At 37.8% G+C, this 24640-nt stretch overlaps 1 long non-coding RNA gene across 12 annotated transcripts in view; it reads right to left on the reverse strand.

Moving 5' to 3' along the window:
• LOC147374434 (uncharacterized) overlaps positions 1–24640 on the reverse strand; it is a 288128-nt gene that overhangs the window by 176347 nt on the left and 87141 nt on the right. For 5 of the 12 annotated variants that reach the window (XR_015163243.1, XR_015163242.1, XR_015163240.1 and 2 more), the window contains one exon: positions 16015–16134. The exons of the other annotated variants lie outside the window; for them this stretch is intronic. This is a non-coding gene — a long non-coding RNA (uncharacterized LOC147374434). The remainder of the gene's footprint in view (positions 1–16014; positions 16135–24640) is intronic. 12 annotated transcript variants of the gene reach the window in all.

Raw genomic sequence — 24640 nt, forward strand, 5'->3', positions numbered from 1 at the left:
AAATCAGGTTGGCCAAAGTACTGGAAGTTCAGCTTCAGCATCAGTCCTTCCAGTGAATATTCAGGATTGATTTTCTTAAGGACTGACAGGTTTGATCTCCTTACCAGGCTGGGATAATCTCAATACTTAAATTAAGGGAAAGATACTGATGTACGTATTGGCCAAGGGAGAGGATCTTATATTACTTTTGCTGTACATATAATTACCACCTTTGTACTTTAAATTTAATGAAACATTTGCAAAATAGACCAGATATTCCAGGTCTATCAATTACTCTCCAATTAACAATTTAAAAAATAAAATAAAAACAAAATCTCTTAAATTCACAAAAGATGTACAAACTTTTGCTGATTTAAAATTAAAGGAACTTATGATAAAATCAGTCTTAGTACTCAAGTAAGCCAATACAATTTTCTAGTACATGTGGTAGTGTTAGGATCAGAAGGCATTCCTATTCTGACTGCTTCAAAATTTTTTCTTTTGCTCTCTGAAGAAACTGTGGTGGTTTAGAAATTACATAAGACTGGACTAAAATACCTGATTCCATTATCCACCAATAAATTGTCATACAATATTGAAGAAGACATCTGTTTCTCTAGGACTCACTTCTACCTCTAAAAAACATGGATGGGGTTAGATAACCCTAACTCTCACAGCTGATAATTCAATGCATTCATTTCAACTCTTTGTGTTTCAACTTTCTCATTAAAGAAAAATTAAGTATCTCCAGATGAACAAATAAGACAAGATGATTCATGGAGTTTAGAATAAAAGCATGATACACTTACAATGTGTTTCGATATGAAAAGCACAAACATGATAGTGAGGGATTTTTCTGTCCTGCCAAGTACATTCTATCACAGTGCCTTTTCAGTTCCATGAATATATATTGAGTTCCATAAATATATACTGGTTTCCTCTCATTAAGAACTGAAATAAATATATGTCTTGAGAGCTACATGATAAATACTAAATTTATTAGTCATTAAGATTCTATACAGTCAGCAAAAACAAGACCAGGAGCTGACTGTGGCTCAGACCATGAACTCCTTATTGCCAAATTCAGACTGAAATTGAAGAAAGTAGGGAAAACCACTAGACCATTCAGGTATGACCTAAATCAAATCCCTTATGATTATACAGTGGAAGTGAGAAATAGATTTAAGGGCCTAGATCTGATAGATAGAGTACCTGATGAATTATGGAATGAGGTTCGTGACATTGTACAGGAGACGGATCAAGACCATTCCCATAGAAAAGAAATGCAAAAAAGCAAAATGGCTGTCTGGGGAGGCCTTACAAATAGCTGTGAAAAGAAGAGAAGTGAAAAGCAAAGGAGAAAAGGAAAGATATAAGCATCTGAATGCAGAGTTCCAAAGAATAGCAAGAAGAGATAAGAAAGCCTTCTTCAGCGATCAATGCAAAGAAATAGAGGAAAACAACAGAATGGGAAAGACTAGGGATCTCTTCAAGAAAATCAGAATACCAAAGGAACATTTCATGCAAAGATGAGCTCGATAAAGGACAGAAATGGTATGGACCTAAAAGAAGCATAAGATATTAAGAAGAGATGGCAAGAATACACAGAAGAACTGTACAAAAAAGATCTTCACGACCCAGATAATCACAATGGTGTGATCACTCACCTAGAGCCAGACATCCTGGATTGTGAAGTCAAGTGGGCCTTAGAAAGCATCACTACGAACAAAGCTGGTGGAGGTGACAGAATTCCAGTTGAACTATTCCAAATCCTGAAAGATGATGCTGTGAAAGTGCTGCACTCAATATGCCAGCAAATTTGGAAAACTCAGCAGTGGCCACAGGACTGGAAAAGGTCAGTTTTCATTCCAATCCCAAAGAAAGGCAATGCCAAAGAATGCTTAAACTATCACACAATTGCACTCATCTCACACGCTAGTAAAGTAATGCTCAAAATTCTCCAAGCCAGGCTTCAGCAATATGTGAACCGTGAACTTCCTGATGTTCAAACTGGTCTTAGAAAAGGCAGAGGAACCAGAGATCAAATTGCCAACATCCGCTGGATCATCGAAAAAGCAAGAGAGTTCCAGAAAAACATCTATTTCTGCTTTATTAACCATGCCAAAGCCTTTGACTGTGTGGATTACAATAAACTGTGGAAAATTCTTCTAGAGATGGGAATACCAGACCACCTGATCTACCTCTTGAGAAATTTGTATGCAGGTCAGGAAGCAACAGTTAGAACTGGGCATGGAACAACAGACTGGTTCCAAATAGGAAAAGGAGTTCGTCAAGGCTGTATATTGTCACCCTGTTTATTTAACTTCTATGCAGAGTACATCATGAGAAATGCTGGACTGGAAGAAACACAAGCTGGAATCAAGATTGCCGGGAGAAATATCAATCACCTCAGATATGCAGATGACACCACCCTTATGGCAGAAAGTGAAGAGGAACTAAAAAGCCTCTTGATGAAAGTGAAAGTGGAGAGTGAAAAAGTTGGCTTAAAGCTCAACATTCAAAAAACTAAGATCATGGCATCCGGTCCCATCACTTCATGGGAAATAGATGGGGAAACAGTGGAAACAGTGTCAGACTTTATCTTTTTGGGCTCCAAAATCACTGCAGATGGTGACCGCAGCCATGAAATTAAAAGACGCTTACTCCTTGGAAGGAAAGTTATGACCAACCTCGATAGCATATTCAAAAGCAGAGAACTTTGCCAACAAAGGTTCGTCTAGTCAAGGCTATGGTTTTTCCTGTGGTCATATATGGATCTGAGAGTTGGACTGTGAAGAAGGCTGACCGCCGAAGAATTGATGCTTTTGAACTGTGGTGTTGGAGAAGACTCTTGAGAGTCCCTTGGACTGCAAGGAGATCCAACCAGTCCATTCTGAAGGAGATCAGTCCTGGGTGTTCCTTTGGAAGGAATGATGCTAAAGCTGAAACTCCAGTACTTTGGCCACTTCATGTGAAGAGTTGACTCACTGGAAAAGACTGTGATGCTGGGAGGGATTGGGAGCAGGGGGAGAAGGGGACGACAGAGGATGAGCTGGCTGGATGGCATCACTGACTCGATGGACGTGAGTCTCAGTGAACTCCGGGAGTTGGTGATGGACAGGGAGGCCTGGCGTGCTGCGATTCATGGGGTCGCAAAGAGTCGGAAACGACTGAGCGACTGATCTGATCTGATCTGAAGATTCTATAATGTGAAAGTAATCATATGTATGTGTGTATGTTGGTGTATGTTTTTTTCTTTATAAAGTCTCTCAAAATGGGTAAACTAACATAGCTTTCAGTTTCCATATAGGTTCCAGCTATAACATCCTGATCATTTAGGGTAAACATCTTTACATTTAGAATAGCAGTAATTTTGTCTCAATTTTGGGTTTGCTATGGAAATAAAGACTTTTTAGGAGCAAAGAAAAATTTCTTCAAGGATAATTGCTTGTAAAAAGTAAGACAGTCTCACAAAGCTTTAGCAGCTGCAATGCACCCTGTGTAAAAGGATTATGACATCACAGGCGTTTGTACTGGCATTTTAGCTGATACTCTGTTCATCTCTAAGAAATTCCCTTATTCTCTCCATTAAGCAATAAGTAAAGTATCCTGAAGATATGAAACTTAATTTGACTACTATCAACCAAGTGCAGAGATGACAGAAACAAAAAAAACTAGTAAAAGCACAGAGTAAAAGTGGAGTTAACAAAGGGCCAGAGCCTAGGAGCCTTGTCATGATTCTACCTCTACGTATTTGACCCGGTGACCCTTGGCCAGACACCAGGCTTCTCAGAGCCTCGGCATGCTCTCCCAGAAAATGGGCCAATGTTCAATGTCCTTTCCTGATCCCTCCTTCTATGAACTGATGCTTCCTGGTGAATGAAAGGTCAGATTGTCCTGTGTTCATGAGGATTTTAGGCTCAATTTTCTGTGAAACATTGTTCTCCCTCTTCCTCCAGCACTAAGATAAACTGAAGCATTACATCTGGGTACATATTCCTCCCAAGGTACTTAATTGGAAACACTGTCTGCTACAAAGTCACCTTCGTATGCATTAGCTTCTAGAGCTTCCTGGGCTTCCTTCTCAGAGAGTCAAAGCCTTGGAAGGAACCTGGGAGAGCATCTATGATAATTCCCTCCATTGACACATAATGAAATTGACCCATGAGAGTTTGGTGACTCTTTATAGTTTCAACTCCTGTAGCACAGGAGAGATTTCTAAAGCAGGGTTTTCTGATTCTGTCACTGATATTTTCTCTATTTGTATATCGTTACTACAAGGAACATCCATGATTCTTAACATTCTTAATGGATTTCACAAAGAATAATAAGAAACCTTCATTCCCCCTTTTATCTAAAATGTAGTAGCCTAAATGTAATGAATTAGACTGTTGAAGTTTCTGGAAATATGTACTAACATGTTTCTATAAACATACTGAGAATTAGGGAAGCCACACTGAGCAGGATTTTGAAGCTTCTGAAGAAAAGTGAAAAAGCTTCAATACCATCAGATTTTTTCCCTTTCCTTCCTCAATGCAACTCACAGAGGGCAAAAAAGTTAATGTTTGACCAGATAAGAACTTTCTGGAAAAGTTTTGATGAAATTTTCTTAATAATTGTATTATAAGCTTTCACAATACTGTCATAAGGTCACTTTAAAGCTTGCCAATGGTTGGCCTTACAATCACCAGACATGTCTACAATATCACATGATTCTCTTTTTAAAATGTTGACTAAAAGAGACTGCTATCTCAAGTGCTGAAAACATTTCTGTTGCAAGCATGTGGCAGGTTGCCAAGGTTCTCATGAAAAGATACTTGAGTTTAGTCTTTTCACTGGATAATTAAAGGTTTGCAACGCCCACAAATGCCCATACTGACCACAAAGAAATAACCCAAAGTTGTTTTCTGTTTCACAGGAAGCTGTCCTTGAAGAAGGTACAATTGCTTTTAAAAATTGGTTTAAAACAGACACAGATGTTTATAGACAATTCTGGATATTCGATGTATAGAATCCAAAGGAAGTGGCAGTTCATAGCAGCAAAATTAAAGTCAAGCAAAGGAGTCCTTACACATACAGGTGAGTGAGTCCCCACAAAAAGTGGCACTTGATCATATGTATTTCTGAAAAAGCTTTCATTTGACAAATGCTGTTTTATTGAAACATACTCGTCATTTTCTTGCCATTAATATACATTGAAATATTTGTTTCTGCCTATTTAAAACCCTAAAGATACAATGATGATAAGAAATACATATTTTATTATGAGTTTACCAGCATCAATTAACTGCCATACATTTAAAAAGCTATAGGAGTTTTACTTGTGACGTATATTCTAAATAATTCTAAAATCTGCATGTTAAATAGGAAAAAAAATCTATCCAAAAAATGTAAAACCAGAGTATTTTTAAATCCTAAAATTGAAAGTGTGGGTTATAAGAGTGTTCTCAAAGTGTGACTGCTGGACCAGTAACATCAGCATCTCCTGGGAACTATGGAGAAATGCAAATTCTCAGGTCCCACCTTACCAAACATATCAGATACTCCAAGTTTTGGCACCAGTAATGAATTCAAAAAATATCCTGGAGGATTTCAACACATACTCAATTTTGAGAACCTCAACATTAAACTGATTTTCAGTTCAGTACAGTCGCTCAATCGTTTCCGACTCTTTGTGACCCCATGAATCACAGCACGTCAGGCCTCCCTGTCCATCACCAACTCCCGGAGTTCACTCAAACTCATGTCCATCGAGTCGGTGATGCCATCCAGCCATCTCATCCTCTGTCGTCCCCTTCTCCTCCCGCCCCCAATCTCTCCCAGCATCAGGGTCTTTTCCAATGAGTCAACACTTCGCATCAGGTGGCCAAAGTATTGGAGTTTCAGCTTCAACATCAGTCCTTCCAATGAACACCCAGGACTGATCTCCTTTAGGATGGACTGGCTGGATCTCTTTGCAGACCAAGGGACTCTCAAGAGTCTTCTCCAACACTACAGTTTTTACATAACCACAAAACCTGCTAAGGATTTCTATTCAAACTATTTTCCAGCTCTTAAGGGTGTTTTTACTTATTTAATAGTTTCATTCTTATAATTTACCCACTATTGAGACTAAATATTTTATATGCCTTAATAATTCAACATACTTCTGAACCAAACATTAGACTATTAGAACTAGGGGAAAATAATTAGCCAGAACATTTCAATTTTAAATTAAATAAACTGAAACCAGGGGATATGTTGCGATTTATATAAACTTGAGAATTAGTAACTCTAATACTATTGAGTAAATTTCTCCTATCTAGACTGTTTTTTCTAACTATCAAAGAAAAGGGGGGCCAGAGGTGCCCAAAACACTAATTTTATTGTGATATTAGGAATCTATTTATGGTGCCCATATGGGGACAGAGTTAAGTCCTGCTGTATCATTTGTTATAAAAATTTTTATTGTTCCTCAAGAATAATTTCAACTAGTTATATGCCATGGTTAGGTACAAAATATCATATTTTCAATAGTTTCCTCTAATTTATAGTTTTACTTACTTGTTTTAGGTAGTCTGTAATTACATAATTTCTTTCCTTTCTGTGCATTAATATATTTCTATATCAACAACTATATCAAAAACTCACACTCAAATATAATGAAGTAAGAGCAGCTGGGAGGGGATGCCTGCTGCTACAACACATAATGTAAGCTGTGGAGTGCCGGAGTGTCACTCTGTCCAGCAATTATCCCCATGTGTCCTAGCTCCAGGCATATGCCCATGACTATTCACAACTCTCTCACAGATTACCTGGTTTTCTTTGTTACAGAAAAAAATATTACCTTCAAAAAAAAATTTTTTTTCAGAGTCTTACAGTTCTTATGTCATTATCAAAAGCCTATGTAAATATCTTGTTTCAAAAAAAAATGATGTAGCTATGATATGTGCATTTGAAAATCTAGAATTCACATATAACTTAATAAGCATCTAAGCATAACTTTAAAAATCAGAACTGAGTGAACTGATGGCATGTAATAAAAGATAATAGTTGTTAGAATTTGAGAACCTACCATGATTTTTGTTTAATTTTTTGTTTGTCTGGAGAGGTTATGCTTTGACTTTAAAGGATACTAATTGTGGTATAGAAAAACAAACACAATACTGACCCCTCTCCTAGTCCTGCTCTGATAGGTGACAGTTAATATATATTTTATTCTTAGAGCTGTGCACTTCTCTCTTTAAGGGATAAAAGTGAAAAGAGTAAGATGTAATTGATTTACTTGGAGAAGCAAAGAGGTGAGGGTTGGAAAGAGAAGTTAGTTTGCAACTAAAGTACACAAACAATTTTTGTGTTTTGTGTTAGTTTGCAACTAAAGTACACAAATAAATTTGTATATATATAACATGGAAAAGAAATGCAAAAAAGCAAAATGGCTGTCTGGGGAGGCCTTACAAATAGCTGTGAAAAGAAGAGAAGTGAAAAGCAAAGGAGACAAGGAAAGATATAAGCATCTGAATGCAGAGTTCCAAAGAATAGCAAGAAGACATGAGAATGCCTTCCTCAGCAATCAATGCAAAGAAAGAGGAAAACAACAGAATGGGAAAGACTAGAGATCTCTTCAAGAAAATTAGAGATACCAAGGGGACATTTCATGCAAAGATGGGCTCGATAAAAGACAGAAATGGTAAGGACCTAACAGAAGCAGAAGATATTAAGAAGAGGTGGCAAGAATACACAGAAGAACTGTACAAAATATATCCTCATGACCAAGATAATCACGATGGTATGATCACTCACCTAGAGCCAGACATCCTGGAATGTGAAGTCAAGTGGGCCTTAGGAAACATCACTATGAACAAAGCTAGTGTAGGTGATAGACTTCCAGTTGAGCTATTTCAAATCCTGAAAGATGATGCTGTGAAAGTGCTGCACTCAATATGCCAGCAAATTTGGAAAACTCAGCAGTGGCCACAGGACTGGAAAAGGTCAGTTTTCATTCCAATCCCAAAGAAAGGCAATGCCAAAGAATGCTCAAACTACTGCACAATTGCACTCATCTCACACGCTACTAAAGTAATGCTCAAAATTCTCCAAGCTAGGCTTCAGCAATATGTGAACCATGAACTTCCAGATGTTCAACCTGGTTTTAGAAAAGGCAGAGGAACCAAAGATTAAATTGCCAACATCTGCTGGATCATCGAAAAAGCAAGAGAGTTCCAGAAAAACATCTATTTCTGCTTTATTGACTATGCCAAAGCCTTTGACTGTGTGGATCACAATAAACGATGGAAAATTCTGAGAGATGGGCATAGCAGACCACCTGACCTGCCTCTTGAGAGACCTATATGCAGGTCAGGAAGCAACAGTTAGAACTGGACATGGAAAAACAAACTGGTTCCAAATAGGAAAAGGAGTTCGTCAAGGCTATATATTGTTACCTTTCTTATTTAACTTATATGCAGAGTACATCATGAGAAACGCTGGACCGGAAGAAACACAAGCTGGAATCAAGATTGACAGGAGAAATATCAATAACCTCAGATATGCAGATGACACCACCCTTATGGCAGAAAGTGAAGAGGAACTAAAAGGCCTCTTGATGAAAGTGAAAGAGGAGAGTAAAAAAGTTGGCTTAAAGCTCAACATTCAAAAAACTAAGATCATGGCATCCGGTCCCATCACTTCATGGGAAATAGATGGGGAAACAGTGTCAGACTTTATTTTTTTGGACTCCAAAATCATTGCAGATGGTGACTGCAGCCATGAAATTAAGATGCTTACTCCTTTGAAGGAAAGTTATGACCAACCTAGATAGCATATTCAAAAGCAGAGACGTTACTTTGCCAACAAAGGTCCATCTAGTCAAGGCTATGGTTTTTCCAGTGGTCATGTATAGATGTGAGAGTTGGACTGTGAAGAAAGCTAAGTGCCAAAGAATTGATGTTTTTGAATTGTGGTGTTAGGGAAGACTCTTGAGAGTCCCTTGGACTGCCAGCAGATCCAACCAGTCCATTCTAAAGGAGATCAGTCCTGGGTGTTCCTTTGGAAGGAATGATGCTAAAGCTGAAACTCCAGTACTTTGGCCACCTCATGTGAAGAGTTGACTCATTGGAAAAGACTCTGATGCTGGGAGGGATTGGGGGCAGGAGAAGAAGGGGACGACAGAGGATGAGATGGCTGGATGGCATCACCGACTCGATGGACGTGAGTTGAGTGAACTCTGGGAGTTGGTGATGGACAGGGAGGCCTGGCGTGCTGTGACTCATGGGGTCGCAAAGAGTCGGACATGACTGAGTGACTGAACTGAACAATATTAAAGGAATTTATGATTAACTATGAGTCATTTTGTCTCAATAGGTCAATAAAACAGTTCTCAGTGTCTGTTTGCTGCTAAGTCGCTTCAGTTGTGTCCGACTCTGTGTGACCCCTTAGACGTCAGCCCACCAGGCTCCCCCATCCCTGGGATTCTCCAGGCAAGAACACTGGAGTGGGTTGTCATTTCTTTCTCCAATGCATGAAAGTGAAAAATGAAAGTGAAGTCACTCCATCGTGTCTGACTCTTATCGACCCCATGGACCGCAGCCTACCAGGCCCCTCCATCCATGGGATTTTCCAGGCAAGAGTATTGGATTGGGGTGCCACTGCCTTCTCCATAGTGTCTGTTTATATGCCTTAAATAATAGGAAAATGACTGGTTACATTTCAGGAAAAGCTAATAGCTTTTCCCATCAATTAAATCCTGAATACAGTTGAAACTGGAAGTGGAGGAAAAGTGTTGTTTAGTCACTCAGTTATGTCCAACTCTTTGCGACCCCATGAACTGCAGCAAGCCAGGCTTCCCTGTCCTTCACTATCTCCCAGAGTTTGCTCAAACTCAAGTCCATTGAGTCAATGATGCCATCCCACCATCACATTCTCTGTCGCCCCCTTCTCCTCCTGCCCTCAATCTTTCCCAGCATCAGGGTCTTTTCCAATGAGTCAGCTGTTCACATCAGGTGGCCAAAGTATTGGAGCTTTAGCATCAGGCCTTTCAATGGGTATTCAGGGTTGATTTACTTTAGGATTGACTGGTTTGATCTCCTTGCTGTCCAAGGGACTCTCAGGAGTCTTCCAGCACCACTGTTCAAAAGCATCAATTCTTCAGCACTTGGCCTTCTTTATGGGTCCAGCTCTCACATCTGAACATGACTACTGGTAAAACCATAGGAGGACCTTCGGTGGCAAAGTAATATGTCTGCTTTTTAATATGCTGTCTAGGTTTGTCATAGCTTTTCTTCCAAGGAGCAAGTGTCACTGTCATGGTGCAGTCAACTTCTGCAGTGATTTTGGAGCCCAAGAAAATAGTCTGTCACTGTTTCCATTTTTTCCCTATCTATTTCACCATGAAGTGATGGGACCAGATGCCATGATCTTAGTTTTTCTGAATGTTGAATTTTAAGCCAGCTTTTTTTCACTCTCCTCTTTCACCTTCATAAAGAGGCTCTTTAGTTTCGCTTTGCTTTCTGCCATTAGGGTGGTGTCATCTGTATATCTGAGGTTATTGATATTTCTCCCAGCAATCTTGATTCTAGCTTGTGATTCATCCAGCCTAGAATTTTGCATGATGTGCTGTGATGTAAGTTAAATAAGCAGGGTGATGATATACAGCCTTGATGTACTCCTTTCCCAATTTTAAACCAGTCAGTTTTTCCATGCTGAGTTTTTATGTTGCTTCTTGACCTGCTTACAGATTTCTCAGGAGGCAAGTAAGGTGGTTTGGTATTCCCATCTTTTTAAGAATTTTCCACAATTAGTTGTGATCCACAGCCAAAGGCTTTAGTGTAGTCAACGAAGCAAAAGTAGATGTTTTCCTGGAATTCCCTTGCTTTTTGTATGATCCAACGGATGTTGGCAATTTGACGTCTCATTCCTCTGCCTTTCCTAAATCCAGTTTGTACACCTGTAAGTTCTTGGTTTATGCACTGTTGAAGCCTAGATTAAAGGATTTTGAGAATTATCTTGCTAGCATGTGAAATGAGTGCAATTGTGCAGTAGTTTGAACATTCTCTGGCATTGCCCTTCTTTGGGATTGGAATGGAAACCAACCTTTTCCAGTGGAGAAGGATCTCCCTCCTCAAACAGAAGCACAGGCTTATTTAGCTTTGGCTGCTAATGTGAAGTTGATGAAACTCTGGCAGGATGTGACATGGGTCAAAGAATAAAATTATCTACTTTGAGATCTTACTTATGTCTATTCCGATCTACACCAATTCTTTGAAGACCTGGTTAATTCCTTCAGAATATTCTCAGATCCAATATAATTTTTTTTTTTTTTTAAGTTCCTCTGCTTTAGTAGGAGTACACAGAAACCAATCTTGGGCTAAAGTAGAGAGGAACTCCTCCCTTTGATCTCATTAACCAACACTTTCTAGAACCTGTATGTAGTCTAATTTTTACACCAAAATTGAGTGATCATGTTCTCTTACACAATGGAGTATTACTCAGCCATTAAAAAGAATACATTTGAATCAGTTCTAATGAGGTGGATGAAACTGGAGCCTCTTATACAGAGTGAAGTAAGCCAGAAAGAAAAACACCAATACAGTATACTAATGCATATATATGGAATTTAGAAAGATGGTAACGATAACCCTGTATGTGAGACAGCAAAAGAGACACAGATGTATAGAACAGCCTTTTGGACTCTGTGGGAGAGGGAGAGAGTGGGATGATTTGGGAGAATGGCATTGAAACATGTATAAAATCATATAAGAAATGAATCGCCAGTCCAGGTTCGATGCATGATACAGGATGCTTGGGGCTGGTGCACTGGGACGACCCAGAGTATGGGGAGGGAGGTGGGAGAGGGGGTCAGGATGGGGAACACGTGTACACCCGTGGCAGATTCATGTTGATGTATGGCAAAACCAATACAATATTGTAAAGTAATTAGCCTCCAATTAAAATGAATAAATTTATATTAAAAAAAAGTACATTTTAAACACAGACCTCAGTTTAAAGGATTTTTCTCTTAGTGATTGCCATCTACTGGTATAGTGTTATAACTACAACTAAGAAAACAATTTGGGTCAAAACTATTTTGCTATTATTTCAAATATTATACATATATAAATCTTCCTGAAAATTAAAGTATTTTAACAGTAAAATGTTAATAATACGTAATCTAAGTTTAAAATATAATTTTCTAAGAGGAAATAATAATTGAGTAGTAATAGACTATCCTGGCTGCTGTTTTAGATTTTTGTATTCTGTGTCTGCAGTACTCCAAGAATAGTGAACAATAAAGCTTTAATTAAATTATATTAGAAATAAGATATATTTCTATATTTTTGTTAATTCACTTTTTAAAGAATATGAACCGTTATTTATTCATTCTTAAATATTTACCAAGAAATTACCATTTACCAGATACTGCTTGGGCATATAAAACACACATAATATACCTGATTGAAATTACGTCAGGTTTTCTCTGGTTTATTTTTGTTTCCACACTTCAGTTTCCTGTTTTTTCAGTGTTTACCTTAGTCAGATAACAACAGAGATCTACTATAACCTCACATAATAGATATTCTATGATAGAGCAATGAATAATGTATACCTTATTTCATCTCTCTAAATATCTTGTACTTGCAAAAGAGTTTTCCCCCTAAAACCACCCTTGATCTCTTTCCTAAGGGTAGATGGTACTTTGCCTAGAGGTGTTAGAGCGAGAAGCTTAGATGTAATAAGTTTAACAACATATGGGGCAGGGATTGAGGGGAAACGATCTGTAAAGTAGAAAGTATATTTCACTTAGCATCTTTAATTCTCATTAAAACATTGGAAAATATGGAAAAGCCAATACAGGAAAGTCTGTGCACTTTGAACAGTCTTTCTCTTATATGAAAACATGCTCTTACTATTCCCTTGTTTAAAACTCTCTTTCTTCTCCTCACCCTCAGGATAAAAGCTAAACATTTCATTATGGGATGCAACCCTTTTATGGTCCAGATCTTACCTATTTTAATCACTTTATTTCCACCACTCTCCTTACTCCTTAAACCAACCATATTGAAACATCTGAATTACTAAAATAACACATTTACCTAACACATGATATTTTCTATCTCATCTTACCTAAGCTTATTTTTCTCACTCAGAACACTTAATATGGAATTGTATCCTGTCCATTATCCCCACCATAATCCATAGCCCAAGTTTGTACCTGTTCCATGTTTTCTCACAGAACCTGTGTAAACTCCTATAAAGACACATATTCCTTCTCCTCTGCTATGCACACCTAAGATTCCTCTTCTCTAATTTGCTGGAGGCTCAGCATTGGCTTATTTATCATTTTAATCTGCTTGTTTACCCTAATTTCTGACATAATTTATGTACTCAATAATCGCTGCTTAAATGAATGGCATTTGAGAATTAATTTTCATTTGAATAACTATTGTGAATTTTAACTTCTGTTAAAATGAATGACATTCATTTGAAACAACAGTTTTGAGTTTTAGTTCCTCCTGTTTTTCAGAGTTCATTATCTCACCAAGGAAAATATAAACCAGGACTCTGAGAGCCACATGGTCTCTTTCCTGCAGCCCAATGGCGCCATCTTTGAACCCTCGCTATCAGTTGGAACTGAGGATGACACGTTCACCATTCTCAACCTGGCTGTAGCAGTGAGCTCAGTTCAGTCACTCAGTTGTGTCTGACTCTTTGCAACCCCATGAATCGCAGCACACCAGGCTTCCCTGTCCATCACCAACTCCCGGAGTTCACTGAGACTCACGTCCATCGAGTCAGTGATGCCATCCAGCCATCTCATCCTCTGTCATCCCCTTCTCCTCCTGCTCCCAATCCCTCCCAGCATCAGAGTCTTTTCCAATGAGTCAACTCTTCGCATGAGGTGGCCAAAGTACTGGAATTTCAGCTTCAGCATCATTCCTTCCAAAGAAATCGCAGGGCTGATCTCCTTCAGAATGGACTGGTTGGATCTCCTTGCAGTCCAAGGGACTCTCAAGAGTCTTCTCCAACACCACAGTTCAAAAGCATCAATTCTTTGACGCTCAGCCTTCTTCACAGTCCAACTCTCACATCCATACATGACCACAGGAAAAACCATAGCCTTGACTAGACGGACCTTTGTTGGCAAAGTAACGTCTCTGCTTTTGAATATGCTATCTAGGTTGGTCATAACTTTCGTTCCAAGGAGTGTCTTTTAATTTCATGGCTGCAGTCACCATCTGCAGTGATTTTGGAGCCCAAGAAAATAGAGTCTGACACTGTTTCCACTGTTTCCCCATCTATTTCCCATGAAGTGATGGGACTGGATGCCATGATCTTAGTTTTCTGAATGTTGAGCTTTAAGCCAACTTTTTCACTAGGACTTTCACTTTCATTAGGAGGATTTTTAGTTCCTCTTCACTTTCTGCCATAAGGGTGGTGTCATCTGCATATCTGAGGTTATTGATATTTCTCCTGTCAATCTTGATTCCAGCTTGTGCTTCTTCCAGCCCAGCGTTTCTCATGATGTACTCTGCATATAAGTTAAATAAGCAGGGTGACAATATACAGCCTTGATGTACTCCTTTTCCTATTTGGAACCAGTCTGTTGTTCCATGTCCACTTCTAACTGTTGCTTCATGACCTGCATACAGATTTCTCAAGAGGCAGGTCAGGTGGTCTGGTATTCCCATCTCTTTCAGAATTTTCCACAGTTTATTATGATCCACACAGTCAAAGGCTTTGGCGTAGTCAATAAAACAGAAATAGATGTTTTTCTGGAACTCTCTTGCTTTTTCCATGATCCAGCGGCTGTTAGAAATTTGATCTCTGGTTCCTCTGCCTTTTCTAAAACCAGCTTGCACATCAGGAAGTTCACAGTTCACGTATTGCTGAAGCCTGTCTTGGAGAATTTTGAGCATTACCTTACTAGCATGTGAGATGAGTGCAATTGCGTGGGAGTTTGAGCATTCTTTGGCATTGCCTTTCTTTGGGATTGGAATGAAAACTGACCTTTTCCAGTCCTGTGGCCACTGCTGAGTTTTCCAAGTTTTCTGGCATATTGAGTGCAGCACTTTCACAGCATCATCTTTCAGGATTTGAAATAGCTCAACTGGAATTCATTCCATCACCTCCACTAGCTTTGTTCGTAGTGATGCTTTCTAAGGCCCACTTGACTTCACATTCCAGTGAAGTAGCAGTTAGTAGACAACAGCAAAATTACTGATTTTGAAATCCTCTAGAACCCATGATTAAAACTACAATTAGATATCTTTTGTTTTCATTTTTATAAAAATGCTTTCTTGTGCTATTATTTTGAATTATGATCATTTGGAAAGATGACAAGATGATAGAATAAACAACTGAAGACTGATTAGAAGACCACTTAGAGTGTATCATTTTAAAAAGGATTTATGGGGCTTCCCTGGTGGCTCAGTGATAAAGAATCCACCTGATAATGCAGGAGACATGAGTTCAATCCCTGGTCCAGGAAGATCCCACATGCCTCAAAGCTGCTAAGCCTGTGCACTGCAACTGTTGAGCATGTGTTCTAGAGCTGGGGAGCCACAACCACTGAGCACACATGCCTCAGCTACTGAAGTCTGCACACCCGAGAGCCCATGCTCTGCACCAAGAGAAGCCACCACAATGAGAAGCCCGTGCACCACAACTAGAGACTGGCCCTGCTCAAGGCAACTAGAGAGAAGCGTGCACAGCAATGAAGACTCAGCACAGCCAAAATAAATCACTAATGAAATAAATAAGTAAAATTTGTCAAAAAGTAGGACTTAACTTTGAAACTCTTCTTCCTGTGGCCCACACAACCACAGAGAAATGTAATCATTAAGAGATGAAGAAATAATATACTTTTAGTCCTGGCTAGATTTGGCAGTCATTTTAAAGATAGCTAGAAATTGTTTTATTCAGTTTAATTCTTGTATTTATATGTATTTGTTAAGAAAGTGATACTGCAGTTGGTGTCTTAAACCATGATTTTTTTTTTTTTTCAGGCTGTATCACGTCTCTATCCAGATACATTTAAGGAATACTTAGTTCACTTACCAAAAAGTCAAATTCTTCTGTTTCAAAAGAGAACTTTGAAAGAACTATTGTGGGGATATACAGATCCATTCTTGAACTTGATTCCATACTCTATTCCTACCGAAGTTGATGTGTTTTATCCTGTAAGTAACAATTATAAATCTTGATACTGTTAGACTTTTAACTGGATAAATATAATCACATTGACAATTCATAAGTTTATCATTTAGTGTGTCAACCGTATTTCTGATCTCAGAGTACATACTCTAAGTTCTTAAAAGTCACTTTTAAAAGTTTAAAAAGTGAATTGAATACTCAACTCACTTATCAAAAAGTCAAATTCTCATGTTTCAAAAGAGAACTTTAAAAAAACTATATATACTAGTGGGCCTGTAAGGATCCATTCTTGCATTTGGTTCCATACCCTACTACTACAGTTGGTTCATTTTATCCTGTGAGTAACAATACAAATGTCAATATTATTGGACTTTCACCAGATAAATATAATGGCATTGGCAATTCACAGTTTTATTATTTAGTGTGTTAACCCTATTTCTTCGGAGAAGGCAATGGCACCCCACCCCAGTATTCTTGCCTGGGAAATCCCATGGACGGAGGAGCCTGGTAGACTGTAGTCCATGGGGTCGCTAGGAGTCAGACACGACTGAGCGACTTCCCTTTCACTTTTCACTTTCATGCATTGGAGAAGGAAATGGCAACCCACTCCAGCGTTCTTGCCTGGAGAATCCCAGGGATGGGGGAGCCTGGTGGGCTGCTGTCTCTGGGGTCGCACAGAGTCGGACACAACTGAAGTGACTTAGCAGCAGCAGCAGCAGCAACCCTATTTCTTAACCCTATTAGTGTATTAACCCTAATAAATATTCTCACTATTTCAAAGTCTATGTCACATAGTTTTATCTGTCCTAGCTGGGGAAATTTACTTGTCTGAATTTACTAATCAAAATTAAACTAACATTTAATCAAGTTTCCATTCTTTGACAAACATATAAGTTGTCTAAAATTAAGTTGTAGGGTGGAAAAACTTTGAACACTTTCGACTTTGGTTTTCTATCTATGCACAATCAAATTGAATGCCCAGTTTTTATACGAAATGTATTCATCATACCATTCTTCCTTCTCTAGACCTACAAGTTTGTTTTAATGTAAATTTAAAAGTTACCTTAAATTCTACACAACAAGAAGGATAAATCAGCAATGTCATATTTTCATAGTTAGTTGATAAAAACATCTACAAATGTCATGAAGTGACATATAGGAAATTTAAGAAGATGTGAACTTGGTGATGTACTTAGTTATAGTTTAATGTTTTGAACCATGAAAAGAACCAGTTGATTACTGCATTTAAAAATTGAATATGAATTCATTTGGCACTTTATTATATATCTGTTGTATTCTTTAATTATCTTACTTGAGATGATTTTTAGGATTGCAAGGTTATATATCAATTAAATTTAAGTATAGAAGCCTTAAAGGATAATAAATTCAGTTATTATTATTTACCTAAAATACTCAATTCTTTCCTTCGCTAATTCTGTTTTTAATTTTGTGTACCTAAATTTTAGTAACCACATATTAGAGATCATAATATTGAGAAAACTTCAGGAAAGCTGTCATATTTCTCATAGGTTTTGTTAACTATTCCTTCACCTCAATATAACAGGACTAGTGATCAAAATGGCCTTTCTGGCTTAATTACAAGAGTACTGGAGTTGGATCATGTCAGCTTCTGATAGTTGTTTTCTTCCTTTATCTCAGCATCTAGCACTTATTTCTAGGCACTTTTTATATCTTGTTTTTATAAAATATTAAAAATAAGTAATTTTAAAAATTCATCACTTATACATTTCAAATCATATAAAATAATTGTGAACAGCCAGTGTCTGAGAAATGCAAAAGTGAGTTAATTACATACTTTATAATTTGGAAAGCATGGCTTGTTTTAGAAGTAATTTTTTCTTGCATGTATTTCTTCAGTACAACAACACTGCAGATGGAGTTTATAAAGTTTTCAATGGGAAAGATGACATAAGCAAAGTTGCCAGAATAGACACATATAAAGGCAAAAAGTAAGTATACAGGCAAAGTTGTATGTGTGTGTGTGTGTGTGTGTGTGTGTGTATGTGTCACTAGGATGCTTTAAGGCAGGCAAGAAACTTACTTACCAACTGGTAAGGCACAGGCACCAACCTATGGCACAGAGTTGCCTGTATCTCGGCCCTTAGAAACTCCTGGTCTATCAGGCATTAACCTTTTAGTTGTGATGACTGGTCACACTGGTACATAGCTGCTGAGTATCAGCCCCACTGGAGGGTTCACCTTTATGAACAGGTCTCTTATATACAGAAATCTAAAGGGGCCACTTTAATCTGTGTTGCATAACCAGAGTTTTCATGCACACTTCAATTACATAATAGCAAATTAAAAGGAAGAATATCAATATGTCAACTCATCATCCAGGAGCTAGGAAAATATACTGTTTTTTTTTTTTTTTACTGAGCATGAAATAAAATTATTGTTCATTCCAGTGACATGACTAAACATGTCTATAACGATGGAAGCTTAATGAATCCATGCTACAACTTTTATGACTTTCCCCTTCCAAATGTTCTTAAAATAACTCAGCTTTTTTAAAAAGCCTATCATTATAAAAATGGAATTATTATTTCCTGTTTAAAACTGACATACTGAACTTGAAAATAAAAAGCACATATTCTGTGAAGCAGTAGTAGAATGAGATATGTTCACTAGCCACAATTTCCTACTTTTCTCTAACTTCTGCCTGCTTATCTGGAGTACATCTAATCTGTCATATGTCTAAAATAGGAAGAACCCCAATAAATACCAAGGAGAAAAAGACTTTTCTCCTCAAAGTTAAAATGAGTTTTAGATCAGTGATTTTATGACAAAGAATAATCAAAATCAAGAGATGGAACATTTTTATTAATTAAGCAAGCATTACCTCACACTGAGTTCCTATCTAAAATTTGCATAAAACAGTTAAATAGTTACTCATATTCCTTTTTCATCTACAGAGTTCATACTCACATTTTTTTTTACAGGAAAATCTAATGGAGGGATAAAACACATCTAAATGCTCATTTTATGGGATATCATATCAGTGTTCATATATTGAGTACAGTGAGCATTTCTTTAATTTCAGTATTACAGAGAGGTTCTGAGGAGTTACTGAGTGCTCCTAATTGGAATAAGAATTTCACATGAGTTTAAGGTTACTACTGCTGCTGCTGCTAAGTCGCTTCAGTCGTGTCCAACTCTGCGCAACCCCATAGACAGCAGCCTGCCAGGCTCCGCCGTCCCTGGGATTCTCCAGGCAAGAACACTGGAGTGGGTTGCCATTTCCTTCTCCAATGCAGGAAAGTGAAAAGTGAAAGTGAAGTCGCTCAGTCGTGTCTGACTCTTAGCGACCCCATGGACTGCGGCCTACCAGGTTCCTCCATCCATGGGATTTTCCAAGCAAGAGTACTGGAGTGGGGTGCCATTGCCTTCTCCGTTAAGGTTAAGATAAGGTTAATTTAACTGACCACGGCAAGACTGAGCATTATTGACGGCTTATTGTGTTTCAAATAGAAGCAACAGCTTGCCTCGACATCTTACGGTATGATATATTTGGAGGGTGAAAAACCCATTTTCTATCACCAAAAAGTGGCTGAGACTGCAGAGAAACAATCACCATCATTGTTTGTACTGTTTCCAGTTATATGTATATGTATATTTCATGAAAATACCAGAGTATAAATTAATAAACTCCATTCTATTTTAATGTCAGTTCATGCAAAGTTAAAAGAGGGGAAAAGTATAAATTGATTATCTACATTTCCAGTCACTTCTGATCAAACATCTGCTTCTTTGCTCCTCCACACTCCCCTCTTTTCCCTCATACTGAGTTTACATCAGTTACCTACTTAGTATTTTTCTCCTATTCAGTTGAACACTCAATATACTATGTAATAATCCACTTCTCCCACCAGAACACAGAAATTTAATCCTAAACAGAGATCTAAATTTCTGATAAATATTTGTCAAAAAATGTTTAAAAACTCGGTCTGTTCCAAGTTGTTCCTAACAAAATTTATCAGTTTTTATTTTATAATCTGGCCACTTAATGGTATCAGGCACTTCATTCACCTCAGCAAGATGAAAACTTCTAACAAAACATAGACCAAATGATTTAGAGTATTTCTTAAATTTAGCATTTGTCACAACTAGTCTAATCAATGTTTATTACGTTAGCAGAAGTAGGGCTTTCCTGGTGGCTCAGTCGGTAAAGAATCCACCTGTAATGTAGGAAACTCTCTGCAACGCAGGAGACCCAAGTTCAAGCCCTGGGTCAGGAAGATTGCCAGGAGAAGGAAATGGCAACTCACTCAAGTATTCCTGCCTGGAAAATCCCATGGACAAAAGAGCCTGGTGAGCTACAGACTCCTGTAAGAGTCAGACACAACTTAGCAACTAAACCACCACCCCCACCACTTGAACCATAAAAGAAAAATTAATGTGAGATGTGCTCTTGGAATGCAAATGTTCATTTCCTTTCCTTTTTTTTTTTCCCCCTAAGGCATCTCTCCTATCAGGCAAGTTATTGTGACATGATTAATGGTACAGGTAAGGGTATTTGTTTTGTAATAATACCACAATGAAACCCCCTCCTTTTTCCCACAAATCTACCATCATGCCGACGATGTTCTTGATAGGGATGCTTTTACCTATCTTTGTATCCCTACAACATAATTCAGAGTCTCAATTCCAAAACAGGCTTCAGTTCAGTTCAGTTCAGTTCAGTTGCTCAGTCGTGTCCGACTCTTTGCAACCCCATGAATCGCAGCACGCAAGGCCTCCCTGTCCACCACCAACTCCTGGAGTTCACTCAAACTCATGTCCATCAAGTCGGTGATGCCATCCAGCCATCTCATCCTCTGTTGTCCCCTTCTCCTCCTGCCCCCAATCCCTCCCAGCATCAGAGTCTTTTCCAATGAGTCAACTCTTCGCATGAGGTGGCCAAAGTACTGGAGTTTCAGCTTTAACATCATTCCTTCCAAAGAAATCCCAGGGCTGATCTCCTTCAGAATGGACTGGTAGGATCTCCTTGCATTCCAAGGGACTCTCAAGAGTCTTCTCCAACACCACAGTTCAAAAGCGTCAATTCTTCGGCACTCAGCCTTCTTCACAGTCCAACTCTCACATCCATACATGACCACTGGAAACACCATAGCCTTGACTAGATGGACCTTTGTTGGCAAAGTAATAGTAACTATCTAATTTGATGAAATGTCTCAAGATTAATCACTAAGGATAAACCATTACTGCATTCCTAGGGAAATGTTTTGTAAAGACTAATGCTTTGTAATAATGCTTTACAAAGCATCTTTACTACTGCTTTGTAAAGACTAATTAACTGACTTACTGGTCACAGAAGTAAAGAGGTTAGTAGTTACTGTTCACATCTATTGTACATACTGTGTAGATAATAACTTAAAACTGAAAGAATTTAACAATCAACATAATTATAAAAGGTAAAACATTTTTCCGAGTGGAGGTTTCAATATGAAGAAGAATCAGTAACCTTGCAAGGGGAGCCATCTATTTTGAATACGATGATCATAATTATGGAGAAAAGAACAACAGTAGCAACAAAAATAGGGTTATATATGTGTTAACCAATACATACCTGTACTGGATATTGTTACCAACCATGAAAAAACATGCAAAAATGAACATTCTAAACTAAAGTTGGGAAGAAATCATGAAGTTAAAAGTATCTAAGAGAAAAACAGAAGTAAAAATACTAGGAATAGAGGTATATTGGGCAGACCAAGGATTCTGATGGAATCTCTTTGAGACAGATTGTTGGTTACACACTAGGAAAAGAGTGTAAAGAAACGGAAAGGATTCCAATGTTGTTAGCATGAAAGAAGTACTTACTATACCTTCACCAATAAGCTTAAAGAGGTATAAAATTAAAATACTGATTTACACTTGAATGTATTTTAAAAAAAAGGGTCCTGCTAGTATGCACAATCCTAGGGTTATGACACATGGTAATTGCTGGTATCATTATGACAGAATCTTTGATGATATTTAAAGCTTTTCAATGTATTCTTTTCCTTTAATGTTTAAGGTGTTGGGAAGGCAGTTGTAGGCAATGCCCATTCAGAGATCCATCTGGGCATTTAAGCTAATCTTCAATAGCCCATTATCTTAAAGGCAGGATCAAGTTTACTGATTTTCTGTTATAAGTGAAATGTAAGAAGATTCCAAAGTTGGTGCTGTTACTAGAAAAAGAATGTGGTATTCATAATTGAAGGCTAGGTCTTACTGTTTGAACAAACACATTCAGCAGTGGCTCATTTTGCTGATACTCATTTGTGGAGTAAATGGAGGAAATTATCTAGTTATTTCTTCTTATATTCAATGTGTGCCATGGATAATAACCATTGTAGGGATTCAATAAACTCAACAAATGCTTTTTTTGTTTTGATGTATACAATTTCAAACTATTTGCATGAAATCCTGCTTAGAGAAAGAACTTCAAAAAATGATTTTAAAAATGTTAATCAGCCGTAAGTGTAGGTGAATGAATCACAATCAAAAGTAAGAACAACATTCACCAAAAGGACATGTAAAGGAACCTCAAAGTAAGGAAACTGCCACTCTACTGATAGGGTAGGAAAACAATCATAGTTTTAACAACAGGTGATTTGGCCATTAAAAAAAAAAAACTCATTTATGTTTAAACAGTGGGAAAATCTGATACAAAATTGAATACCAATGAATGTGGACAGTATACAGACTTGTTGAATAAGGTAGCAGCTAGTCACCTGTCCATATTAAGTACTTGAAATAGGGTTAGTACAAACCAAAATGTGCCTAAGTACACATGGTATTTTGTTAATTTTATATTGATTATGTGTAAAATTATGTGATTTTGGATATACTGGGTTAAATATAACTGATACTTTTATCATTTTAAAAGGTGGCTATTGGAGGATTTAAAAATTACGTGTATTCAAATTTCTGAATCAACTGGCAGTAAGATGGCAAGGCAGAAAAGTGTGAGTTCACCCCTTCTTTCAAAAACATCCAAATCACAACTAATTGCTCAACAACCATCCACAACATCAGCAAAATGCTAGAATCATCTAAAAAAAAATATTCTACATCCAAAGACAAAGAAAAAACCACAACAAGACAGAAGGAGGGGCAAAGTCACGATCACAATGAAACCAAATTCCGTACTTGCCAGGTTGTATAATTATTTTCCACAAACTGGAAAAAAAAAAAAAAAAAAAAAAACTCGTAGTGGAAGTTCTGGTGAATACCATTTCCTCCCCAAGATCTAGCCCCACACAACATCCTGTAGGCTCCAGTGCTGGGATACCTCATCCAAAACAACCACCAAGGCAGGAACACAGCCCCATCCATCAGCACACAGACTTTCTGAGTACAGCTCTGCCCACCAAAAGGACTAGACCCAGCTCTACCTGCCAGTGGGCAGGAAAAAAATCCTCCCACCAGGAAGCCTGTGCAAACCTCTCAGACTCAGATAGTCTTATCCCAGGGGACAGACAGCAGAGGCAAAGAGAACTACAATCCTAAAGCCTACAGAAAAGAAATTACAATCACAGAAAATTAGACAAAATGAGGTTGCAGAAGAATATGTCCCAGATGATGGAACAAGATAAAACTTAGAAGAACATCTTATTGAAATGAGATAGGTGATCTACCCAAAAAGGAATTCAGAGTAATGAAAGTGAAGATGATACAAGATGTCATAAAAAGATCAAGATGATGTAAGAAATGTTTAAGAGACCTAGAAAAACAAAAGAACAAAAAGAGAGGAACAATTCAGTAACTGAAATGAAAAATCCACTAGAAGCAAGCAACAGCAGAGTAACTGAGGCAGAAGAATGGCTAAGTGAACTAGAAGAACAGTGGAAACCACTGCTGCAGAACAGAATAAAGAAAAAAAATAATAAAAAGAAATGAAGAGAGTCTAAAAGTCTGGGACAAAGTTAAATGCACCAATATTGACATTTATATGAGTTTCTGAAGGAAAAGAGAGAGAAAATGAATATAAATTGCCCCAAATTTCCCTAACATGGGAAAGAAGACAGTGAGTACAGTACAGGAAGTGCAAAGAGTCTCAGGCAAGATAAACCCAAGGAGGAATATACCAAGACACACAGGAATTAAATGGACAAATATTTAAGACAAAGAAAAACATTAAAAGCAACTAGGGGAAAACAACAGATAACATACACAACTCCCATAAGATTATCACCTGATTTCTCAGCAGAAATTCAGCAGGCCAGAAGGGAGTGGCATGATGTATCCAAAGTGATGAAAGGGAAGGACCTACAACCAAGAATACCCTGTCCAAGAAGACTATCATTCAGTTGCAACAGATAAATCAAAAGCTTTACAGAGAACTCATTACCACCAGACCAGATCTGCAACAAATCCTAACTGAAATTCACTACTAGAAACAAAGAAATTAAGAATGGAAAAGCTTACCAGTAAAGGCAAAAAAAGTAAGAAAGGAAATCATCTGCACAAAAATATGCAAAATATGCTATCAAAACCAGTAACTGTGAGAATAAGGGAGCAC

Source organism: Bos grunniens, chromosome 4 (assembly GCF_055505025.1).
Source record: "Bos grunniens cultivar Pamir isolate PY7600 chromosome 4, Bosgru_T2T1.0, whole genome shotgun sequence".
NCBI lineage: Eukaryota > Metazoa > Chordata > Mammalia > Artiodactyla > Bovidae > Bos > Bos grunniens.